The sequence below is a fragment of the Podarcis erhardii genome, assembly GCF_964252035.2.
Source record: "Podarcis erhardii genome assembly, chromosome: 9".
NCBI classification, from domain to species: Eukaryota; Metazoa; Chordata; class Lepidosauria; order Squamata; family Lacertidae; genus Podarcis; species Podarcis erhardii.
Window position 1 is genome coordinate 62,202,328 of NC_138512.1, and position 7,801 is coordinate 62,210,128.

The window sequence follows — 7,801 nt, forward strand, 5'->3', positions numbered from 1 at the left end:
TTCGTTCCGGAGGTCCGTTCTTAACCTGAAACTGTTCTTAACCTGAAGCACCAATTTAGCCAATGGGGCCTCCTGCTGCCACCGCGCCACCGGAGCCCAATTTCTGTTTTCATCCTGAAGCAAAGTTCTTAACCTGAAGCACTATTTCTGTGTTAGCGGTGTCTGTAACCTGAAGCGTATGTAACCTGAAGCGCATGTAACCTGAGGTACCACTGTAGTACACTAGAATGAAGGCACAATAGTTCAAAGGAACCCCCTCTTTGCTCTTCAGGGATCTCAGGGATCAACCCTACCCTATGCTGAACCGCACAGATGAAAGGAATTGGTGAGAGACTCTGTTGCCTTGCTGATACAGGATTTCAAAATTGTGGGGGAAGCTTAACTCTTGAAGACGGCACATAGCGACTTCCTGACTTTGTGCTCCACTTGCTCAAATGTCAGGTGTACCCTACCCTCTTTTTCTTTCTTTCTGTGTGACTACTGTGGCACATCACTACGCTCACTTTCTCTAGACTTTGGGGTAGTTCAAGACTCTATTACACTTTAGGACTAAGGTGTGAGTATGCCTTGAATGATTATTTTGCTCCCCACATACCTGCAACCTTGCTGTCTAAAGTAACACAAATATCCTCTTGTTTCTTTCATTTCTGAGTAATAAACCAATCTTCTTCTATTTCCTGGTGTAACAAGTTCTTTATTGGGCATAACGGTTAAAGGTGTGCACACATTTTTAATGGACAAATGTCCTTACTCCCCTCAAAAGATTCCATTCCTTTCAAAAGTGTACATTGGATCTATAAACATGGTAGATACATACATGGATCTGATGTATACAGGTGCTTAGTTGTGTTCTACTCACACAAGCGGCATATATCTGCGGTGCTGGAAAATACATAAATAAATAGAATCCTACCAGAAAATGGTGGGAGAGAGCTGGAGAGTCCTCGTGGCATGCGAGGAGACCCCAGAGCCCGAAGAAGACATCTTGAGGGTGGAGGAAGCCCTGAAGAGACCTGAGGCATACTGGGGCTTTGTTTAGGCTGCTCACTCACTCCACTTAGCAGCTGATATGCGGGGTAGTGCAGCAGCAGCAGCAGCAGCAGCAGCAGCTGCTTTCCCATGCATCCTCCAGCCTCCAGCTGGTCCCAGAGCTTTAACTAGTTATTTTGCTCTGGATAGGAGAGAGAGCAGGAGAAAATAGACATTTAGAGGCTTTTTTGAGGGTCCTCACTCTATGCAATTTCACTTATGCACACGGGGGCCTGGGACATATCCCCCCACCTAAGTGGGGTGATACCTGTGCCTCATAACAATACCCAGAGTAAGCCCATTGATTTCATTTAGTGTACTTGGAGTAGCTGGATACAAAACCCCAAGTGTCTCATGATGTAAAGTTTGCAGATATTCTTTTTGCAGATAATGAGAACTGTGGAAAGTGTTTGTTGTTTCACCCCAGTATTTATTTTATTTTCAACATCTTATTTCCTACCAAGAAAAGTCAGACCATCGAATCATATTCCTGGGAAAATAACAAGTCCCTAGAGATTTTAAAGTCCAAAGATATTGGCTGAACCGATCAAAACTTGGTCAGAGAGATTTTAGGAGAGAATAAATCCATCATTTTGATATCATCATATGTCTCACTTTTTGCCCAAATGTCTTGTAAAGTTTGATGTCATGCTATTTTTAGTTAGGAAAGTTATCCATTAATCTTATCCATTGTCTGAAATAATAGTTGAATCTATACTTATTATGTTCACTTTACATATACAGTAGAGTAATGGACTGGGAGCAACACATATCACAATGGCAATATTATCTTCCTAACATTTTTATGCATATATCAATGGCATAGCAGAATGCAGGACTAGGGAGACCTAAATCCAAATGCCCACTCAGCAATGAAGTTAATTGGGTCACCTTTGGCCAGTCGATCATTCTCTGTCATATCCACACCATACATTTAAAGCACATTTAAAGAACAATTCCCAGTACCCATGACCAACTACAGTTCCCTGAATTCATTGGGGGAAGCATTAGGTTTTGAATGCATGGTGTGGACGGGCTCTATGTACTTAATGTTTATAGATCCAATAATTACCTTCAGATGTGGTTTTAGGGTAGCTCAACTGGTTTGGCCGCACCGGGTGCCAAGCTCAAGGGGGCACCACAACAATGCTGTAGAACAGAGCAGAAGAGGGGGGTGCCCCAAAATTTAGCATTGCACAGGGTGCCACTGACATTTGAGAACCCCAAGTCTGCCACTCTTAACTGTACAACCATTATTTGCACCTATTGTTGTTACAAAGGTTTCACGCCACTCCCTCAATCTCTGCCAAGATACCAAGGGGTCCCAGGGACTCACCCTGGGTCACATTTCCATTGAGAAGTAAGATGCAGTGGAGGCTGCCTTTAAGAAATATGGTTTAATTACACATATTTGTGCTTGAATTTAGATGAAGGGGCTGCAGACCTTACAGCAATGTCATCTCAAGAGCAGCTTGTTCTTCACAGCAGCTGAAATATACTCAGAGTCCTGCAGAGCAGCTCAGTTTGGAAACGCAGCCATCCTAAGCACCATCCCTTTATTCCTGCTTTCCATCCAGATCTAATGTCTGCTTCCCTTCAGTCCCCAACTCCTTGTCCTTCCTCCCTGCCAAATGCAGCCCCTCCCCTTCAGCCTCAGCCATTCCAAGCTTGGTGCAAAAGGCACAATTTTCCTATGCCATTACTCCCATAACCTTGGCAATTTCCGCCTTCCAAACTACCCAGCCAATTGCTGGCTGGCGCACAGCCTTAGTTATGCTGATCATTCATCTCCTTCTCTTGTTAGGTTAATCACTTCCTCGTGGGCCCTCTGTCAAGTAGCTTCCTGATACCAGGAAATTGGTCTCACCTATATTTTAGCACTTGGCTAAATCCAGTGTCTAGCATTTATTAAATTTAAGAATCTTGGGAAATCTGCACAACCTGCAAACTTATAACAATATAATAAAAGGCAACTTAGAGTTTCTCTTGCTTGCAGAGCACAACTATAGTACCAAAGGGGAAGCTTTGATGGACACAATAATCCCTTTGCCTTTTCTTTGCCATCCTATTTGTGAAGATTTAAAGTCAGTGCACTATGTCTGTTTTTTAGTGGCATGAGGTCAACAGGTTACTGAACTGTCTCCGTTCTGCAAAGTTCACACAAAGTTCAATCTCAGGAAGCACTTTAAAAAGTACTAAATATGAAGCCTCTGTATTCAGCTGTGGTGTAGGAGGTTGTTGTGAAATGAAGGGGGTTTTTTTTGGTATGCAGTGGCCCTTTTTATCCTTATCAGCCATTGGCTTCCACTGGCAGTAGGGTACATTTGTCTTCCTGAATGTTGTATCTGAATGGTTTTGCACGCTGACTTTTTGGAGAAGGGATATGTGCACATTTTTAGTTAAAATATGGGCTATTATTTCATTATTCCTTTCTTGTTTATACCTGTATACCTGAAGAAGCGTCTCCATCCCCATCACTCAGCCAGGACACTGAGGTCCAGCACCGAGGGCCTTCTGGTGGTTCCCTCACTGTGAGAAGCGAAGTTACACGGAACCAGGCAGAGAGCCTTCTCGGTAGTGGCGCCTGCCCTGTGGAAACCCTCCCATCAGGTGTCAAGGAAATAAACAACTATCAGACATTTAGAAGACATCTGAAGGCAGCCCATTTTAGGGAAGTTTTTAATGACTGATGTTTTAATGTATTTAAAATCTTTTGTGGATGCCGCCCAGAGTGGCTGGGGAAACCCAGCCAGATGGGTGGGGTATAAATAAATTGTTGTTGTTTTATGTATTTTGTGATTAACTGAATTGTCATATACAGTTTCGTATCATTTGCTTCTTGTTGCTGTATTTGTTGCTTTGGATTTCCTTTTGGAAGTAAATAAAAGGGGGCTACAGATAAAATAAGGGTGAATGATGAGTGATATAGGGCTAAAGTTTAAATATAAACCTGGTATGGGGACCCAGATGTTGGTAGACTCCAATTCCTCTCAGTCCTAGACAGACTGGACAATGGTTAGGGATGATGGGAGTTGGAGTCCAAAAATACTCCTGGAAGGAATCGCAAGTGAATTCAGCAGAACTTACTTCTGAGTAGACAAATTGTACTGTAAGAAAGAATAGCATATATTATTACTGTTCACCTTGTTTGCCACCATTCATGAGCTATTGAAGGCTATTTCCAATCAACTGTTGACTTGACAGCTTATTCTTTCCATTAAATTTCCCTTTTTGCAGCCAGCTGTGCCTTGGCATGTTCCTCAGGCTTCAGGCATTACTTCACATCTGTCTCCTTGATCCCCATGATCCACATTTTTGCTTTTCAGAGCCATTCATCATTATTTTCATTGTTTGTTCAAAGCTACTTCAAGTTGGAAAAGTACATGTTTTGAACGAACCATTTCTACATCGAGATTTTTCCTCATTTGCTTAGCATCATTCCAGGAAGATTTTTCTGAAATTTAAATTTACAAACAGTGCTGTGATGTGTTGAATAAAATACCACTGAAGCTTTGTGGCAAGGTAGGCCTGGCCCTACCATTGGACAGAGTGAGGCAGCTGCCTTAGACAGAAGGTGGTGTGTACTTCCTGTCCTATGTCCCCTAAGAAAACCTGCTGCACTCAGGTGTACTGGAGAACATTTATTGATTGCCAGTGCTTTATGGCCAGCCTGGTCAGCATATGGACATGGAATGGAGAGAGGCTCCATTTTGCCTTTCACCTCAGGCAGTCCAATGTCTTGGGCTGGCCCTGCGAAGGAGGGTATTTGAAGCAATAATGTGGTAAAAAGTTGCATTTATTATAATTATTATATGAAAAAAATATTTTTTAAAAATAAGTGTTATCATTTGCAAGATGATTTAGACCTTTTAGATATAGCAAAATGGGAAATTAATTGATCAAGTATCAACAAACAGAATGAGGCACTGAAGTATAACATCAAAGCTACCAACGTGAAGGCAGATTTCAATATAACTTTAAGGAAATCATAGCCATTTGTTTACCCACAGATTTTTCCTTTTTTTGGGGGGGGGTGAAATTCATTGTTAGTTAAACTCATTAATGTCAATGTACTCTACTATAAGTATGAGTAATATTGGGTATCACCAATGTTCTTGTCCAGTGGTAATGTTTTGTCCAACCAGTGATGTTCTGAAACAGGGCTGAGGTAACTTGTTCTGCAGAAGTTGTGGGACAACAAATCCCCTAATCCCATACCACTGGCTTACACTGCCTAGGACTGATGCCAACTGAAGTCCAACACCATCTGGAGGGCCACAGGTTCCTACCCCAGCTGAAGGGAAGGAAATAGCATCTCAAAGCAAGATGAAAGGTGGAGTGCAACTAGTATGCATTTTTACCAAATGACTCACACACACCTATGGTAACTTTCTGTCTTCCACCTGGCATGCCAGAGGCATTTTCACAGCTGAAGGATGTTATTGCAGGTCAAGGAGGGTGTGGAGCAGGACCAGTGGGAGTGTGGCCTGAGGAGAATCTTGTGGGCAAGACAGAGTCCTGGAGGGTCCCTATCCCTAATGGATTGAGAGTTCTTGTTAGAGGTATAGAGCAATCAGGCAATATGCTGCAATAGTCTGTTTTAAAGCTTTCTTATCGGTGCTAAAAACCTTTGGAAAGCAGAGCGCCTCTATCCCGTGTCTTGCTCATTCACTGGCAGAATCTGAGAGTGGGCGGTCCTTAAACCTTCCCCAGCAGAGTAGTTTCTTGACGCCCAGTCTGCACCTCCCTTTTCTGCATGGAAGCCTACTGCGCAAGGAAGGCATGGTTAATAGGGGACCTCTCTCCTCCCCGCTTTGCCCAGGCAAGGTGTCCTGGCACTGCCTTGCCTCCTCCGAGCCCTGCATCTCCTCTCCACTAGAGGCGTGGCTACCTTCCTCCGCTGAGGAAGTGCTGCTTCCCACGATCTTTGGGGGCTCTCTGTAATCCATTCGGCTTTTCCCCTCTCGCCCCTGAGCCAATGGCAGTTCCCTGACAGTTCTGGTTTCAGAATGTTGCATGCCCCGCTCTCTCACTGTCACATGCTTCAACACGTGAGGAAAAAATGTGTATATTAATAAAATCCAACTCCAGATTTTTTAGAGTTGTAAAACATGTGCATAGGTAACACTCTTGTTCACATATTGAACAACATCCCTTCAATTTTTATTTTCATTCTGGAAAAGAAAGTTCAGCGAATCAGGAAGGAGTCTCCATTTCTATAGCACCTCTCACCTCTGAAGACCTCCAAAGTACTTAGCAAATTTAGCAAGGATTATTATTTCAGCAGCTACAAAAAGCTGTCCTCACTGGGGTACATTTTGGCAGGTGGGAGACTACTCTGTCCAATGAAGACAACAGAGTAACTGTCTGAAGGCTTAGTAAAGTTACCACCAGTGGAATTTGTTCAGAATGATGGGTTATCACTCTTCATCTTGCAAAAAGCACTGCAGGATTTCTAAGCATCCATCAGAATATGGTCCTGCTGCTAAATCTATTACTATAGCTCCTGTCTCTATACTGTTAGAAGGTTTTATGCCTTTGCTTTTAATTTTATATATTGGATAGAGGTCACAGACTTTCTATTGAAGACTCCTGAAAAAGACTCCTGTGTTGGTTGTTGATTGGCATCCGCCTGTCTACGGAATAGGATTCCTTCGGGGGTTAAGGCAAACTATTGGAGAGTTACAGCACCTGCTGTGGCTGTAGAAGTAGTGCAGATAAAGGAGTCCAGTTTCACTGGTGCAGATGCACTATGACATTTCTCTCTGCACTCCTTCCAGCTGTCATTCCTGCTCTGGATACACAACCTGATTGTCTCCCTCCAGGCACTGCAATCATCTGGTGTAGTTCTGGTGCAGTGCTTTAAATCATGAAAAAGTCAAGGTGTTGGTCCAATAGAAACAGCTGGTTAATATAGCTATGTAGTCTAAGAAGTGATTTATTTGTTTTTGTTTTTGTTTCAAGCAATTGTTTCTTTTATAGTTATCTAATTGATGAGTTTATTTAAAAAAAAAGATAGTGCCCTCTGTGTTTGTTATAGATGTGTGTTTGCCAAGATGCATTCATATACATTTTGCAAATAGTAGCAGGTCCAGCTGCAAATGAAGTGCTTGCATATCAATATTTTTCAAGTGGTGCCACAATTTCCTGGTCCAACGGTTTAGCAGCAGGACAAAGATCTGCAACAAATGACTTCTCCTCATATCCAGCTGGAGTGACTGCAATGAGCATTAACTGATTAGAGCAGCAGCAGTTATTCTGTCTAGTCAATAAGCGGATGTGCAGGGTGCTTGTCTTAATGTATGACTTATAAGTGTGAGCAGTATTGTACTAATGCCCAGAACGGCAATCAAATCAACATGGGGTGCTGCCTTTCTTTCTTTTTTGTATAAAATATTTATTAAAGTTTTCAGAAAGTTATCTAAAAAAGAAAAAAAAAGAACAGAGGAAAAGTAAAAAGAAGAAATACATACAAAACATACAAACCACATACAATAACAAGTATAATTTCAGTCCCTTATGTTCATAAGCCTTACTTTCCTGACCTCCTCATACCTCCCCTTCCTGTATTCCAATCTCTAATTAGTTCAATTCAGCAAATCCTTCCCCTTATCTCTATTGACTTTTTTAATCTTCCTTTTCTTGATACCTAATCATTACAGCTGAAAACCCCTTAATTTCTAAATCCACATCGTTCTATCATTCAATAATTTTACAATTTTTATTAAGGTAGTCCTTAAATTTCTTCCATTCTTCTTCCGCCGTCTCTTTT